The 18265-nt window shown below is 41.5% G+C and overlaps 1 long non-coding RNA gene across 2 annotated transcripts in view; it reads right to left on the bottom strand.

Moving 5' to 3' along the window:
- The window catches only part of LOC144819563 (uncharacterized), a 137800-nt gene that overhangs the window by 22582 nt on the left and 96953 nt on the right, over window positions 1-18265 (bottom strand). For both annotated transcript variants that reach the window (XR_013607445.1, XR_013607444.1), the window contains exon 3: window positions 2961-3082. This is a non-coding gene — a long non-coding RNA (uncharacterized LOC144819563). The remainder of the gene's footprint in view (window positions 1-2960; window positions 3083-18265) is intronic.

Here is an 18265-nt window from a genome sequence, read left to right as displayed (position 1 = left end):
GGATTTAGCAGTGACATCCTGATTCCATTCCAACCTCTTCCTAATACCTCTCTTCCCCTTCTTTCCAGAACTTGCCTTCTCTCCCACCTTACAAGGCATTGCTGAATGTAGATGAAATTTCATTTGGGATATCCCCTCCAGTATCTGATATAATCCTCTGCCATAACCATGTTCTCTGGTTCAAATTACCCTCCCCTAGACCAGGACTGGTCAAATTGGTTCCCCTCCTTAGCCCAGTCTGCTAGCAAGTCGCATAATAGGTGTGCAAACATTTCTCCTTCATCTTGTGCTACTATCTCCCTTGGGGTCTGCCTATAATTGTCTGTGCTCGGGCCTGGAAGTGTCCACTCTTGTCATTAGATCCCAGAGCCCTTGAACCCATTTCCTTACCCCGCTAGTTGTATTATTGTCAAGGACTGCTATGAATCTCCCTGTCACTCAAGTGTGGTCACCTGAACCGGTGATAGTGAGCTTTCTTGTCACCAATGGGGTTTGATGGGCTAAATGTGATGGACTGGGGGCTGAACTTTGGGAAGCACTAGCACTGTACTGGGGTGATGCTGGGGTTACCTGGGCCTGCTGGCTTATTAGACTCTCATGCCTGGACCTAACAGCTTGTTGTTTGGTAGGGGACCCTTTGGCTCCTTCAACTTGCAGGTTGGTGTATCCTAATGCGGGGATAGCTGGCATTGGTGAGAGTACCACCATACCTGCATATGGTGGGGGAGGTGCGGACACCTTGCTTATTGTCTGTGGCATAGGATTATCAGTCTGGGCTTCCCCGCAGATGGCCCACAGCTCCATAATGGCTCTCTCCTGAACTTGCTTCTATCCTCCATATTTGGTCTTTATGTGTGTCCTCATGTGTTCGATTATGTTAGCTTCAAAGGTTCCCTCCTTTGGTCAGGGAAATGCGTTATCCTTTGTGTGTGCGTGCCATTCGTTACAATACATGTTAAGTGTTTTAGTCTGTGTGGGGAACATGGTTTGCATTTGTTTTAGTGGAGACTCCATGACAGGTGTGGTACTTTTCAAGTGACAGATGCACCCTAGTTTTTCTGGTTTTATGGGAATCTTTAAGTTCTACTCTGGTCGTGGGGAAATATTATACATGGGAATTGCTTTTTCTAACTACCTACTATGACCTCAACGCTATTCACAGATGCATATGGAACATTTCACAAGCATGAATAACAATGCATGTGAAGGGTCACAACTAGAAGAAAGTGCAATTGTTAAAATGTCATAAAAATTAAGCAGCAAATAGTAGACTTTACTTTGATATGAAATAATGATTGTGAGAAATATCATCGCCTCCATATAGCATATAGACATCGACAAAACACAATACTCACACAAAATATAGCTGCATGAATTTACCAGCACCACAGTATCAAATCACCACAACATTTTTTTATTTTTTATTTTTTACATAAAGTTTTATATAGCGCAAACAAGATCCCGAGGGATATCAGAGCACTTTACAAAGGAAGGAAGGAAGGACATAAATCCAGTATTGACAACAGATAACGGCAATCTTTAACTGAATTCAAGCTTCATAAGGCAACCATTTAAGAGATCTTAGGATTGGGGATATGTGTTCATTTCATCTGGTACCTGTGACCAGTCTGGCCGCAGCGTTCAGTGATGCCCTTAGTGGTGCCAGGGTGTATTTGGGCGTGCCGCAGAGCGTTGCACTGCCATAGTCCAGCCTTGGCCGGACCAGAGCTAGTACCGCCAGCTTGAAGTCATTTTGTGGAAGGAATGGTTTGATGTTTCTGAGTGTCCTCATCAAGTGATTAGATCCCTTACACAATTTGCTAATATGATGTTTCTTATTCAGGTGTTTGTCCAGGGTGATTCTGAGAGATTTGGCTGAATCTATGATGAGCGGGGTGCAATTGAAGGCAGTAAGGTGATTCAGCCAAGGGACTAGTTTAGAAATGTGGTTCGGAGGAGAGATGAAAAGAGTTCAGTTTTGGAGGTGTTGAGAAGTAGATTGTTCTCCATTAGCTAGTTTTGCGTAGCGTTTAGGGTAGTTTTTAACATTATTATACCTTTGTTCAATTTCAATACTACAAAAATTATGACTTTGTCAAAAATATCTTAGCTCACTCCTAGCACATGCTACCCTATGACCAAGGGAAGCTCTGCACAGTACAGGGGACCAGCCGCGGTCGGTAGGGGAGTACCTGCCGGGGCGGTGACATGGGAAGGGACAGGGTGGGGGTTAGTAATGTATGGATAATGGAGGTTTGCAGGTAAGTTTGCAGGTAAGTAAACATTTAAATAAATCAAACGAATTTCGTTGCGCGCACTGCATCCCCAAATGCAATGCAGTGCGTGCAACGAAATTCGTTTGATTTATTTAAATGTTTACTTACCTGCAAACCTCCATTATCCATACATTACTAACTCCCACCCTGTCCCTCCCCCTCCCCACGTCACCGCACCGGCAGGTACTCCCCTACCGACCGTGGTTGCAGGGGACAAAGTGAACCCTATAGTCTGTCAATATCAGCACCTGGGCACAGAAATGATATTTTTTATAGGAGAAAAGAAATAGCTTGAAGAACCACAGGCCCTTCTTGGCCAAACACAAGCTACACCTTGATCTCCCAGATCCAGATCTTTACAATAACGTCAGAATTTCACCCTGTTTCACAGCCAGGGGCTTAGGCTACCAGCGTGCCATCTACCAAAAAAGGTGACCTCCCGGGAACGCCTCTGAGGCTGCTTTGAAATTACTCAGTTCAGACACATGAAATAGGTAACATGCCAGAGTTCTGTCTGTGGCAGGGTGCTCAGGTTACATTTTTGCACTTCTTCCTAGTTGGCTATATGCCAAATGCTGGGGACTAAGGATCAGATGTGGTCTCTTACCCTCTGACAGCGGCTTCAAGACTGACCTCCGCCAGCGGATACAGCAGAGCATCAAATCAATTGCAGCATCTACTCACCTTCTTTGCTACGCAAACATAAACCCGTCCGGGCGGGGTACCTTTCCTTCGGCAGCAGTCAGGTCCGAGGTACCAAACACTCCAATCTGGCTCACCAAAATGTTGCTTGAATATGAATTTACCTTGAAAAAATAAAAGACAAGAGGTATTTGGCACAACAGGAACAGTTGTTTTCAATTAAACACTTCAGCCGGGTTACAGAAGTGAGTTTGACTACTGTCTCAAATTAGAGTCCATATCAACAAATATTTATGGCGTTTTTTGAGTTCATAAAGTACTTACGACTATCCTTTTTTGGTAAAAGAATGCAGGCGTTGTCTATGGAGTCATAAATAAGGCCCCTGATGGCAAATTCAGGTGGGCCTCAACCTTGCGTGGTCACAATGGGGGACAGTGGATAATATGTCCAAATGCACAGCATGAGGGACGCAGGATCACTGTGTGTCCTGTATGTGCTGTGTGCTGATTAGCTATGTGTTCCAAACTTCATGGGACATCTGACTTTATGATATTTTGGGAATGCACGCACCCCTCTGGCCATGTGTTCTTTACTGGGGCCAATCTCCCTGGACCGTTGTGGTGTCGCTGTGCTTATCTTGGGGATTGACCTGAGTTTCCTGTTCGCGCGTTCGTCGTCCGGCTGAGTGCCACCCCACGTGTGACCTGTCAATCAGTAACCTCAAGCCTAGGTCGCAGAGCCTACCTAACCATGTATTTCAAGGTTGATGGAGAGATCATGATGGGCAAGTTTGATAATAGTGATGCGATTTTGTTCGTATATGCGAGTGTATCATTATAAACATTGGCTTCGATTTGATCAATATTAACAATTATACGAAAGAAGATGCAAGACATTATCAGATACAAAATACAGAAGAAAAAATTGTTTTTTTTCCTTTTTTTATTTTTTTTATATATAACTTTTTTATTGACAGCACAAGCAGACTTACATTTCAAAAATAAAGCGTTTTACAACAAGAGTAAAATTAAGAAGAAAATAATAATACATAACTTCCTTGAAAACTTAATCAAATAGTAAATAGGCAAAGAGATTTACAGTATATTAAAGAAAAATACATCAGTTTCTTCTGCGTCAAATACGCCTCTGACCATAAAAAAGAAAATAGGAACTATTAACAAAACTAGTACTGCGAAGATGAAGTCATTCGTTTGTGAGTAGGGAACAAAGTACCCCAAATTTTATCTACTTGCTTCAAAGAACCAATTCCTCGAATTTTGGCAGTTGAAAATTCCATATCGTATATCTCGTTTACCAGAAGCCACCATTCGGTTACTGAACGTGGTTTGCCAGAGATCCAAGACCTAGTGATTATCAATCTTGCACAAGAAATTATAATAAACATTAGGTCCTTGTAAGTAGCAGTATTTGGTTGTATTCCCAAAAGTATCATCTCGGCGGAGAATTTACCGAAGAATAATTTATTCAGTTTCAGCACTTTTTCTATTTCTTCCCAAAATGTTTGCAAAGCCGGGCATAAAAAAATTATATGTACTATATCTGCTGCTAGTAGGTCGCATTTTATACTTTCGGGTAATGCATTATTCCCTGACCACTTAAAGAAGTGAAGAGGCGTGTAGTATAGCTGGCATACAGTCTTGTAAGATTGAAGTTTTAAGCTGGAAGAATTAGTTAAAGAGTTACTGTTATGAAGAAAAGTGGAAATATTATTTGAAGAAATGGGCATTCCTAAAGTAGTAGTCCACTTCTGTGCGATTTTGATGCAATCATCGGGTTTAGGTTGGCAGAGACATTTGTACCCCAGGCTAATTAAATCACTGTTTGTTTCCCCGTAAATGCAAGTCCATATTTCTGAGTCTAAAATTTCCCTTAGTTTCATTCTATTCATAAAGAAATCGCGTATCTGTGTGTACTTGAAAAGAGCATTTACAGGTAGTTTATAAAGTGTTCTTAAGGTATCAAATGTTAAAAAGCCTGATGATCCGTATAAATCGGAGAGGTGGTTTATTCCGTGATTAGCCCATATTCTAACTATTGGATCGCTAAAAATCTCAGGTAAGCCCGGGTTATACCACATGCTTAGCTTTGGGTGAAAGAACGACGTTTTATTAATAGCCATAATAGTATACCATATATGAACTACATCTTTCGCTGTCTTAAACTTCACTCGTTTAAAGTAGTTCGGGTCGTTGCTTCTAGCTAAGAATTGTACAGAATTTGCCCCTAGCATAAATTGGTGGTAAAAATAAGGGCAGTTAGAAGAAAAAAAGGCTGCGTATCCGACCCAGAAAAGAAGCGTAAAAGTAAAATTTAAAGTCGGGGAAGTCGAGGCCGCCCTTAGTAGCTGTTAGTTTGAGAAGAGACAGAGCTCTGCGATTTTTCTTGTAGCCCCAAATGTAGCTTCCTAGAATACCATCCAGTTTTTAAAAAAATAAGTTGTTGACATAAAGCGGGATGGACCTAAACAAATACAAATTTTTTTGCAGAATATTCATTTTTATAAGGTTGATTCGTCCTATTAAATTTAAGGGAACCTTATGCCATTTTTTAAGGGTCCCTGTTATCTCCTTCAATAAAGTATCATAGTTAAGGGTCATAATTTCTTTTAAGTTGGATGTTATTCTAATACCCAAGTAATTCGCAGTATGACAAACCCCCAGAACTGGAGCCAGGAGCTTATAGTTAACAACGATTTGTGTTTTGTTTAAATTTAATTTGTATCCCGAAACCAAGCCGAATTCGTCAGCTTCCTTAATGATCCCAGCTATGGCTTTAGGTACATCGGTTGTATAAATTGCAAGATCGTCTGCATAGGCAGTAATTCTGAGGGAATTATTACCATGCGTAAATGGGATAATACATCCTTGGGTCAATATTGAATTAATAAAAGGCTCCATTGCGAGAGCAAACGAAAGGGGCGACAGGGGGCACCCTTGACGTGTGCCTCTTAAAACCGGGAAACTATTAGAAATTAAATTGGCATAACCTATTTTTGCGTTGGGTGAATCATACAAGGCTTGAACCCTGGTAAGAAACAGTTTCCCAAAGCCCATCCTCCTTAATAAAGCCCAAAGATAATCCCACCCCACTCGGTCGAAGGCTTTTTCTGCATCTAATAGCACCATACCGAGTGGGGAGGTATTAGTATTGGCAACGTCAAATGCAGTAATAGCAGTGTTAACATGTGCTGTCGTGTCTCTTCCCATCACAAAGCCGTGCTGGTGTTGACTAACTAATTTAGGCATTAGTGGGGCTAATCTCATGGCTAGTAGTTTTGAATAAACCTTAGCGTCAGCATTTATCAAGGAGATGGGCCGATAAGACCCACACTCCACAGGTGATTTACCCTTCTTTAAAAAAAAGATTATTTTAGCAGTTTTCCAAGATTTAGGAATTTTGCCTGTGTTTCCAATTTGGTTAATCACTGAGCAAAGTGTAGGTAACAGTTCCTTGCTGCAGCATTTATAAATTTCCATTGGAAGTGTATCATCCCCAGCGGATTTTCCCTGTGGGAGAGAAGAAATGCCATTTGTATTTCGGATAATAAAAAATGTCCTTCAAGTGGTTCCATTAAGTCAGGTTCCCTATGATTTTTTTCCATGATAGAACTCACCTAAGCTTAATAAGGCATCAAAGTAGTAAGGGAAATTCAAAGTGGAAGGTGTCAGCATTTGATGAACCAAATTAATGTTCATGGAAAATATGCACAGGTGTTCAAGAGAAAAGCTCAAGAACCAAGGGTGTGCTAATCAGCAGAATGTAGGGAATAAGTCTTCCTTCAGCGAAGTCAGGACACGATCTGTCTAATACGACACACAAGTATATTTGGAACAGATGTTTTTTCATCCCTCTAATTTCCTCTGGATAGAATAATAAGAATACACTGTCTTCTGGGAGCAGATAAACTCCCAAGTTCCTATCAACAAACAAAGAAGCGCACAGCTGCGCAGCCTTAAATAAATCAGCATTTAGATTAGCTTGTACAGAAATCTCTCTCTCATACACTATGTACTGCACAACCCAAGGTACAGCTCCAAATCATGTTCCCTGATCCAACAGCTTCTCAACATAAACAACGGACGTATTCCAACTAATGAGTGCTAATAAAACACCTATAAATGTAAATGAGAAATGAGAGCATTCTTTCAAAAGAACATCACTTTCAAAATATGAGATAGACTATTAAAAATCTTTGGTCAGCTTTGAGGCCAACTCGGAATAAGGTCTATGGTCATCACAATACATTTGATTAACACGAGTACATCATAAACTAGGGGTAAGGCTAAGAATACATAGAAGTGTCTTCTTCATATACGTATACATTTTGCCACCTTTCACCGCACAAACTAACATACCAATATGCCGATTAACATATGATTAATAATATTATGAAGAATTAAAATTATGTTGCTCAACACATCTTCCTTAATATGTGATTGCACCTATGCACTCCGTATTTTTCATTTACCCATACATCAACTGATCGATCTGTGTTTTGTTTTTAGGGATGTTTTGAATTGAAGATCCTCTACTTTTGCCCCTTGATGAGAGGTTCTCCCCATACTTCACTGGGGCACCGGGGTTAACTGAGTACTTCAGCACTATGCGACTATTTGGAGAAATAAAAAGTAATGATTGAAATATCAACTCATGATTGAGTTGGTGATACCAATAAAGCAACATTTGAGTAACACATTATTGAGTACAACAGTAGTGGACCAGGAGACACAGGTCACTCTGATACGTTCTTCAATACTAAGTTCTGTGATCCCAGGATGAAGGGGTCTTATCCTGATTGCACACCAAACAGCTTAACAATGTGGCATAAACTCAAGATTTCAGCTCCAATGATCTCCAAATAATCTTAATGTTTCCTAAACTGATGGTATGTTCCAACTGCCACAAACCTCATATTATGAGCTCCTTAAAAGGTTTGCAACTCCGGCAAACTCAGGAAATCGGGATATATTTGAATAGGTTGTAGTTGGAGCACTCATCCATTTATTACCTATCTCTAAGGGGCCAATTCTGATCTCGGTCGGTAAGGCACCGAATCGGGTCCGGCATTCGCGAATCTGATTAGAAGATTTCCGCCTGAGTCGTACACGGGTTCGGGTGTCGAAGTACGCTGCGAACAAGCGCAAAATCTCCGTCTGAATCGTTTCCGGGTCCGAACTGCTCTGTGCGACTTGGTCACAAGCAAACCGTGGCATGCAATCGAGACTTTTCACGACCGAGCTAGTACGATGCTCGTTTCAGACAGCCGGATCGAGTCGAAGCGTCCGGCTCGCAATAGCTCCCGGAGTTGGACTTCGGAAGGTCCGCGTCAGACCCCCGGTTACCCGCAGCCTTACGACTCAGACACAACACAGGCATGTATGGTGCGGATGGCACCAACGCTTACCCACTGTAGGGGGCGCACTTGTCCGCGACGTACCCATTCAGTCAATGGGAGCCCATGTACGCGTCATACCATGGGCTCCCATTGACTTCTATGGGAGTACGAGCGAACCGAGACCGACAGCATACGGCTGCATCGTACTCGCTAGGTCGTACTGCAGGAGTGTGGATCGGTCGGAAAACACCCCGGTTCCGGCTTGTTGAGAGTGCTTTCCGACCCAGATCGGAATCGGCCCCTAAGTAGGGAATACCCAAACAAAAACTAATCGTCAAAAATGATACCACTGGTTAGAGACGTAACTTTGTAAGTATGCATAGATCTACTAGATTTTGAGGGTGAAATTAGGGTACTGGGTAGGATTCAGTACAATGTATGGAGACTGTGCGTAGGTGTGCTTAATCATCCCATTCCATGCCCTGTTCAATTCGCTATTTGAAATGCTGGATCTAGGTTGTAGAATGAGGAGGAATAGATGCAAGAAGGGGTGGCAAGAAGTGGTGGTTTTGAAGAAGATGAAGCCAAGGAAAATGTGTGCCACACCCACCAGTCTAACAAAAAAAGGTACTCTGCATAATTTAATAGATTTGTTTAAGGTCTTTGCCCATGTAAAATGGAAATAGAAGGCGGAGGTACTTGAGAGTTGCACAGATAGATTGACCTCACAATTATCACACTCAAAGCAAGTTACATAAAGTTCTCGAAAATTGTTTATGAAATACATACAAGTATGGATTTGATGAAGTGCCTTCATCCTAGTTTTACCTCACCTGAGGCAATTTTTCAAATTTGTCACTTCTGTGTTAGACCAATAAATCCATGCAAAATTGTATTAAGTGATATGCAAATAAAGGCCGAAATGAAACTTTTAAAGGTTGGTCAAATCTAAAAAATACATCACTCTCCTGAAGGAAAACAAGGAACAAATGAGTATCATGCCGGAAATCATACTGGAGATATATGACATCACAATGCCCTTCAGAGTAAGTAAATGAAATGGGATTATTACTCACAGATTGACTTTTCCATCACTCACCATAAAGAATCTTGGTGTAGCCCAGATGAGTTTAAAAGTCTGATAGTACTGAATTTAAAATGTCTACCTGAGTTGCTTTCCAACTCGATAGATTCCTTTCACCCCAACAAAACGCAGCCATTTCAAAGACTTCAAACTAAACACTGCTTCTGATTCCGTAGTTAGCACCAGATAGGAAATAAGTGAAAAAATGCTCCTTGGAAACGCAAGCGCCTGGCTATTTCAGGAATATCTGTGCTAGTCAGTTCTCCAAAGACCCTTTTCAACCTCCTCTGTCTCTAAAGCATCGAGAACCATTATTAATGATTCATCCTTGAGCGTTAATAAACCATTTTGAAGATACTTGAAAAACCCGTCAAACTGCACTATAAGCGAATAAAGTAATCAACAAGTAGGGAGGAGGAATCGAGATCCATTCAGTCCCCCATTTACTATACGCAGTTAATCAGAAAGGAGAATGGACACTTGTAACTTCATAACCCTTGGTTATAATGGATCACCCTCATAAACGCTGTGATGTTAAATGCGGTGTATAGCTGTTATCCACCCCACGTGCAGCGTTATGGCATAGTCATCGGGTGTCCAATAACGTGCTATATGCCAGCCTCATCCTGAGGCAACCTCTGGTCTGGGTAGCAGTGTCTCGGAAATAAAGGACACCCCCAGAGGGAAGGTGAAAAGAGGGGAAGAAAATTATCTGAAAGAAAAATACCCCTTAAAAAACAAGACCTCTCCGAAGAAAACTTTAATGTAAAAAGGGGAGGTGAAGTTGTTAAAATAAATTCGATATGGTGGTAAATCAAGTTACTGGATCACCTTATATCTCATCAACGGTCAACATGTTTCTGCTCTTTCTGGCCCAGCCGGGTCTGTAGAGCATTCGTCAGGACATACAAGACAAAAGGTCAGTACTTACACCATTTGTGTAGTTTTCATAAAAGTGTGTGAATTTTCAACACTTGGTTGGATTTGTACTTTTGATTCCCGCGTGCTGGAGCGGTCTCCACGTCCTGTGCTGACTCTGCCCCTGATCCAGACTATGCCATAACGCTGCACGTGGGGCGGATAACAGATATACACCGCATTTAACATCACAGTGTTTATGAGGGTGATCCATTATAACCAATGGTTATGAAGTTACAAGTGTCCATTCTCCTTTCTGATTAACTGCCTTTAAGCGAATAGCCAGGATATGAATGAACTCACTAAAAATGGATAATTGTAACTGTCCCTAGATGAAAGTTTTAATCTAGCTCATTATTATTTTTTTATTAAAATTGGTCTTTTTGGGGCAGCACAATGAATTGATTAAGAGAACAAAGTTTTCTTTGTGAAAAAATGCTAGAAATTATTTAGCGCTTTCCCTGATTCCGAATATGAACTGGTAAGAACAGATACATTGGCTAGAACAGCTCCATTATAAATATGTCTCCCCACATTGAATCTATGCTTAGTTAGCAGAGGATATAAAATTGAAATGTGTTTTTTGAGTCACAATTTTATATATACTTTCTTGCAGCTGGGACTGGGTTGCATCTATTGTTCAAAAACACTGTTTTCAAACACAGATTTGAATGTATGGCACTATATCACAATTTTCTGAAGAAACCCCACGTATTGATCTTTTAACAAGCTGATACTTTGTGAAAGTGGAACTACACAAACAACTTGAAAGTGACTGAATAACTATGTAAGTAACAGAATAAACCTAGGTGAAACTTTAGACGTATGGGTTGCATACAGGGAACATCGCCTTCTGAGGTTGTTGATCTACCAGCCTGTGGCATGCTGAGTGTAGCGTGAAGTCTTGAACGCTTTTAGGACGTTATGAAATACATCTGATCTGTACTGTTTTCAGGTCATCACTTAAAGGAAGAGGTTGATGATGTTTTCATTGAGGCAGAGTGGCAGACAGTGGCTTGACAGCAGATTATCGGTGGGTGCCAGGGAGTTTCATTTTTGTTTTCCTTTTTAAACTGCTAACTGAAAGGAGTGTGGGAGAAAAACTGTGAGCGTGAAATACTGTGTTTTCACTTCAGGTTTAGTTACTGATACCTCAGCCTAGCTAAATTAAAATGCATGTAGTTTACTACAGGGTAGATGAAGCATCCGTGTGCATCAGTGAGAGAAACTGAAATATTACCAGAGGAAAAGAGTGTTCTTACAAGTAATCACAAAAAAACTGTAATGGGCTCCAGTACAGAGAAAAAACACAATTAAAGACATTTCCTCGTGGCCCGGCATCTCCCATTAAGAATTTACTACAATAGAATAGTATGTTTATGTTGATATTCTCTATGGCCATCCTCAATGTGGTTGTACTTCATCATAGGTGCTGATTATCATAAGCACGTTTTTGTTAAAGGAGGAAAAAATAATGCCCCTATAATTTACGCTCATCTTCATTGGTGTTAATGCTACACTTCTCATTGTACCTGTAAGAAAGTGGATTGTTATATGGGGTGGGCGACTGCCCTCTTCAAGAAATAATGGCACCTCTTCTCAAGGTGAACTCCTCAAAGTCACTGAACTTAACCCCCTGATAGCTATGGCACAGAGCCAACAGGCTTAACTCATGGCAATATGTAAACTATTTATGCAGTACCAAAACGATAATAAAAGCAAAACTCCAAGTGATAAATATCCAACACCAAATTATGAAATAAAGATAAAAATGAACAAAATGTCAAAAATCAAATATGGTAACCCAGAGATATGTGTTTTTAAAGTTTTATGTAGAAGAAAACTTCTAAAACAACTAATCACCAATAATAGAATATGGAAATGATAGACCGAGGCACCATTAGAGGCTGACTGCAATCAATGCCAGTGAGGGGACATCAGAGGGCCGGATTAAGAAAGAAATAAGATGCACAAAGAATGCAAACATCACCAGCCCACAAAGCAGCATACATAAGATGCAAGTAGACTGGAAGTGAAAAACTGAAATTATTATCATTATTATTATTTTCAATTTATATGGCGCACAGCTACCCGGAGGTTTCCCGGCGCCTACGGACATGCACTACAAGGAGTAAAAAGGGGCCAAAAGCTCTAAAGATTAAAAAGCCATGTTTTTAAATCTTTACGGAATTTGTGGTAACTCGTTTCTTGATGTAATAGAAACAGGAGTGAGTTCCATAGGGAAGGAGCCAGATAGGCAAATGAACGGCCGCCCATTCGAGCTCGTTTGATCATAGCAACTTGGAATTTTAACTGGTTAGAGGATCGTAGAAGACGTAAGGGAATGTAAGGCTGTACCAAAGCACCAAGATAGTGTAGTGCTGAGCCCATATGAATCATCTTGTGTGTTTTGCTGTTCACCCTATGTGGGAAGGGTATGCCCAGACGTGGGTCCCGTGCTCACCAAGCCACTGGAGTCAAGCTATCCTGGCTGACGACGGCTGAGAGCCAGAAACCGGTCCTAGGATGCTTGATTCCAGTCCAGAGAACACATGGCTTGGCAGTTTGGGCTGGACTGTTCCCATGAGGTACAGGGTCAAGACTGATTTGCATATGGTCATGTCTGAACTGGGGTGGCTTGGTGAGCAAAATAACGATTGATTCAACCCAGATCTGTGACTGAGGGTGAATGTTTTGCCATTGTGCACATTCCGTCCATCATCTTGTGTGTTTTGCTGTTCACTCTATGTGGGAAGGGTATGCCCTGATGTTAGTCCCGTGCTCACCAAGCCACTGGAGTCAAGCTATCCTGGCTGAATACGGCTGAAAGCCAGAAACCGGTCCTAGAATGCTTGATTCCGGTCCAGGGAAGACATGGCTTGGCAGTTCGGGCTGGACTGTTCCCTTGAGGCAGTGGGCCAAGACTGACTTGCATATTGCCATGTCTGAACTGGGGTGGCTTGGTGAGCACAATAACGATGGATTCAACCAGATCTGTGACTGGGGGTGAATGTTTTGCCATTGTGCAACATTCCGTCCATCATCTTGTGTGTTTTGCTGAGACCATATGAATCCTATGCATGTAATAGAGGGCTTTAAATTTAGCACGATTATCTATCCTCAACCAATGAAGGTCACAAAGTGCACCTGTAGTAGAGGCCATTCTGAGTAGTTGGCATAGAAGTCTGGCTGCAGAGTTCTGGACCACTTGCAGGTTTCGAAGCACCTCCTCACTTGCGTCCAGATACAGCACGTTGCCGTTGTCCAATCTGGACATGATCAAAGCCTGGGTGACAGTTTTTCACGTGGAGGCTGGAAGCATCCAGAGAATTTTTCTGAGCCATTTTAAAATAGTAAAGCAGGTAGAGGCGACCTTAACCACTTGCTGCTTCATAGACAGCTGGTCGTCAATGACTATGCCGAGGTTGCGAGCTGATTGTGAAGGGATGGAAAGATCACCCATTTGAGAAGACCAATGTTGGGGGCCCCAGAGAGTTTTGTTTCCACCGAAAATGAGGAGTTCCGTTTTCCCACCATTTAATTTAAACTTTTTTGCGTGCATCCAGTCAGCTATCTTTTTTAGCCCCAACTGGAGAGATGATCCCTTTGAAGTCTCTTTGGAAGATAGAGAGAAAATGAGCTGGGTGTCATCCGCATAAGAATATATTGTCAGCCCAGCTTCTTCTACTATCGTAACTAGGGGGCTAACATTAATGATAAAGAGCAATGGGCTGAGTATAGAGCCCTGAGGGACTCCATACGGGGAAGCATAGATCTAAGAACTAGCAAATGAAGAAGAGACCTGAAAGGTCCTGTTAGACAAAAAGCTGAACAGCCACTTGAGTGCTGGGCCGACAATGCCCCTCGAATGTAAGATTTGTAAAAGAGACGTATGGGATACAGTGTCAAACGCAGCACTCAAGTCCAGTAAAATGAGTTCCACAGTGTCTCCTTTGTCGACATATTGGCGAATAGTTTCTGTAACTCCCAGAAGCATGGATTCTGTAGAAAAGCCTGCTCTAAATCCCGATTGAGAAGGGTGTATGATGTTCTGTGAATCAACAAACTTCGTCAGCTGAAGGTTAATGGGTTTTTCCATGAATTTTGGAGAAAACTGGAAGTAGGGAAATAGGACGAAAGTTAGATAAAACCTCTGGATCAGAGTTAGCCTTTATAGCAAGGGAAGGACCATAGCATGTTTCCAGGCCGCTGGAACCCTCGCTTCGAATAACGAACCGTTGAGGAGTTCCATAATGATACTAAGTATAGGTAAGTCCAGCTTTTGCAGCACGGAAGTGGGAACAGGATCCTTAGGAGACCCAGATTTAATGCTGGTTAACATACTACAAAAGGAAGAAATGTCGAGAGGTGTCCCTTTATCGAGCAAATTGTCTCGTCTGTTATGAAAATCCTCCTGCGATAGAGCCAAGGAGGTGCCATCACGTTGTAGGGCAAAGCTCTTAGGTAGGAACTCCTCATTTGTAGTAATATTATTGAATTCTGAATAGATTTTTTCAATTTTGTCTGCAAAAAATTCAGCCAGGTCTTCACAATGCTTAGAGTCAACTCCCGGTGGTTCTGGTTGACAAGCAGCACCTGACAATTCGCTTACCACTTTAAACAAAACTTTAGGACAGTTTTGTGACTGTAAAATAGTGTGATTGGCGTGCTCAGCCCGAGCAGCGTTACACAGTGCATGATAGCCGTTTAAAGCTAATTTATAAGTAGATTTAGCTGTTGGCATATAATTTTCCCCTTAACGTTTTTCTAAAATGTTACATTTAGTTTTCTCTTTCTTAAGTTTATCGGAAAACCAGGGGGCAGGAGGGCGGTGGTGATCCAACTTCTTGTTGGACAATGGGAGACATGCGTCAATAGATGATGTCTGCCAGTTATGAATAAAATCAGCATCATCTACATGAGCTATGAAAGTAGCAGGCATGGTGTTATTAAGATGGAGATTTAAACAATCAACATCTAGCTTTTTCCAATTTCTTCAATTCCTAGGACCCGAGGGGGTAGAGGAATTATCATGATATGTTCCATGTTTCAACTTGAAATCCACCAGAAAATGGTCAGACCAGGGAATAGGAATGGCAGTCTGGCACGAGATAGTGGTTGAGTTGTAAAAGATGGGGTCTAATAAGTGTCCTACCTTGTGGGTAGGGCCTGAGTACTGTAGAGAAACATTCATTGCATCCAAATCAGCAATGAGCGTGGAGCTAGTAGTACAGGTGGCTTCATTCAAATGTAAATTAGGATCACCTAAAATCATACAATTAGTGGCTTCCAATAATAGAGGAAAGTACAACATATTCAGCCTGTACAACGGAAGAAGACTGAGGCAGTACTCTGGCCAAAGAATTGGACAACGAGCGGACTAGAGCCATCAGAGAACATCCCAGAATATGATGCACAAAAGATACGGCCTCTGGCACATTGACCCACGAGAAGCACAACTTCCAACACTGAGGAATACACAGCCAGTCTTAACCCTGGCTAGACCAAGACCTCACCCCAAAGTGGCCACAGAAGGATGAAAGAAACAATTACACCCCATGTTAGGTAGAAGGATGATGCATTCTGAACCTAGATTTTATTGTGTTTTTTTGGGGGGTTTTGTAAACCGCTGAGGCATCTTGGCACTGGTCTAAACAGGAAGGGTGCCAACTATTATCCAGAAAACAGACTTTAGTTACAGAAAAGTCAGATCGTTAAATTTTTTCTGAAAGTAGAAAGATTGGGGGACATTTTCAGATCTAAAAGAAGTCTTTTCCAGCGAGAAGTAGTATTTTTCACAAAGCCCTAACACTTTAGAATGCTCAGCAGGTAATTCTTAACCCAACCTCAGTGGCAGGGGTTCCTGTATATGTAGAACAAGCCAGACTAGCTCATATAAAGCCGCACATGCACCAAATAATAAAGAGACGGGGGCATGCAGTAGCCAAAATAGGGATGGCATCATGGCATAATCAAAGCCTGTGAAATTGGGACACAGAGCAGAAGTCAGGTAGCACAAAGTGGCCGACTGCTTAACTGCCAAGAAAAATAAATGAACAGCAAGACAGAGTAGCTCCATTACAAAAGGCATAGATGGATCCACCAAGCAGGGAGCTTCAAGAACTTTCACATTCATGCTCATTTCATTGTGAAATGTATGCTCGGTTCATACTGTCTATCGGGCACATAAAACATTTAAAACCATGTCAGGCTTCCAAAATATGCCCAGCACTGCCTGGATCCATGTAAATAATCCCCAGCTAAGCATCCACCAGTGTACTCTGGCAATTGGGGCAGAAAGGCAATGCACAGCAGAGGTCTCACACCGGATCTCCTCGACATGCAAAAAAACAGGAAAAACAGAAGAATGTTGGGAATGCCAGCTCATTATAAGGCACTCAACCTAGGTGGGCCATGCTTGCATTTTTAGCAAGTAAATCTGGAGTTATTTTGTCTCAAAGTTGGACTCACATCAGAAGTGGAGGGGCATTATTCATCCAACATTTTCTGGGATCAGAATTAATTGTGTTCAGGAATGCACATGTGTACCTGAAACGCTGTGCTGCTTTGGATTGAGAAACTGGACAACCACGTGTCAACAGGATTGTCTTGAGTTTCAAACAAAGAAAGCATATGATTAATGAATACCATTCATAATTATGAGAAATGTATTTCTCCAAAACTTTGCGGCAACACAATTTGGGAAAAATTCACCACCAAGCTGCCATCAAATTATTTAGTTCTAAAGTTCAGCAAATATTTGCAAGGGGAATTTTTGTATTAACTGAATGTGCTTTATAGAAAGACATCTTTAGATATAAGTGTTCCACATGGAACTTCAACTAGTAGCTCGGTAGTTACTGGTAGCTCGCCAGTACCTTCAAAGTAGCTCTCTGAGGTGAAGTTAAGCCCAGTATGAAATTCAGAAAGTAGGTGCATATTAAAGAAGTCAGCAATGCTCATCTCAAGATCCTTAGGGTGTAATGCCAGCCAAACATATGGCAGTAACTCATACTAACAGTGTGTCAGCCTATAGGGCTTGCGACATGCCAGTCTGTATCCAATCTCAATATAATTAAGCCACAAGGAGTTTGACCATGTTGTAGTCCCTCCTTTATCAGTCACAACATGTGTGTGAACCATACATCATCAAAGTAGTATGGCAGCAGCAGCCTGAGAAGTAATCAGTACTGACCCACCAAAGTATGGGACTGCAGGAGTCATAGTGAAAACGTGTAAGTTGGAAGCATGATTAGCCCAAGACCTGAGAAAATTAAGAGATTCATCAACATTCATGTGTGTCTATAATAAACACTATTGCTTCCTGAAGCTTTGCCTGGTGCCAAAACCCACCAAATGTATGTGCTAGCCCCCATCATAAATGTGTTATCTCCAGCATAATTGTGTCCATTCCAGGCATAATAGTGCCAATGGCATAATAATGGTCATCCTTGACTATTTTAGTATTTTTGGTCTAGTTGTGGTATACTGGCAGCTATCAATGACATATTAAGAGCATGGCTGGCATGTATATACCTTTTCCTGGCATATTAATGGCCATGACTGATATATGGTTTCATCACTGATCCTTATGGTTTTCATCCTTGGCACAACTATAGCCCTAGTATAATGGTGGGCATTACTGGCATAATACAGGCATCTATAGTGCTATGGTTAACATCCATATTATTAAAGCAACAATGGTCCCTTACAAGCAACAACACACACCCAATGAATATAGACAAAGTCATTTCTATATTGTAAATGGCATACCCAGCCGGGCAGCGGTCTAGTATTTACTTTTCAAGCAATGTTCAGCAAAATTCACAAACAATATACAAGGCAGGGCACAAGCCTGTGCCCAACTTATCACACAAATAGACAAGAGGGACAAGTGAAGGAGAACAACACAAAAGGGCTTATAGGCAAAAGCTTAGTGTTCTGTTAACTTGTTAATTGCACAGTTAAGATTATTGAACAGAACAATA

This window comes from Lissotriton helveticus, chromosome 2_1 (assembly GCF_964261635.1).
Source record: "Lissotriton helveticus chromosome 2_1, aLisHel1.1, whole genome shotgun sequence".
Taxonomy (NCBI): Eukaryota; Metazoa; Chordata; class Amphibia; order Caudata; family Salamandridae; genus Lissotriton; species Lissotriton helveticus.
This window is presented reverse-complemented; position numbering and strand designations above follow the sequence as displayed.